Raw genomic sequence first — 669 nt, 5'->3', positions numbered from 1 at the left:
GGTGGTGTGGGATGGGGGGGAGTGGGGGAACGGACACAAAATGGGTTGAATTGTGGCCAAAATGGGATTGGGAGAGCTGAGGTGGGAGGTGGATGAAACGGGGCAGGAATGGGCAAAACGGGGCTCAGCCAAAATGGGGCCGTAACAGGAAAACGGGCAAAATGGGGCTGAGCTGAAACGGGGCAGGAGTGGGCAAATTGGGGCAGGAACGGGCAAAACAGAACTGAACCGAACTGGGGCAGGAGCAGCTGAATTGGGGCAGAAGCAGGCAAAATTGGACTGAGCCCAAACAGGGCAGGAACAGGCAAAATTGGGTTGAGCCCAAACAGGGCAGGAACGGGCAAAATGGAGCAGGAATGGGCAAAATGGGGCTGAACCAAAATGGGGCAGGAGTGGCTGAAATGGGGCAGGAATGGGCAAAATGGGGTCTGAACTGAAACAGGACCAGAAAGCTCCGAACTGGGGCTGAGCCCACCCGGGGCCGGGCATCTCCCAGCAGACTGGGGGTGCGTGGGCTTCCCGCCCCCCCCCAACCTGTGTCACCCCGGGGTGCTGTGAGTGGGTTGGGGGGGGACACCCCCAGGGTGCTTCCCCTCCCCGGGCGCGATTTGGGGTGGTGAGGTGGGTGTTTGGGGTGGGGGTGGGGGGGAGCTGATGGGGTCTCTCTGT

The sequence above is a fragment of the Haliaeetus leucocephalus genome, unplaced genomic scaffold (assembly GCF_000737465.1).
Source record: "Haliaeetus leucocephalus isolate CR32 unplaced genomic scaffold, Haliaeetus_leucocephalus-4.0 Scaffold261, whole genome shotgun sequence".
Classification (NCBI taxonomy): domain Eukaryota; kingdom Metazoa; phylum Chordata; class Aves; order Accipitriformes; family Accipitridae; genus Haliaeetus; species Haliaeetus leucocephalus.
This window is presented reverse-complemented; position numbering follows the sequence as displayed.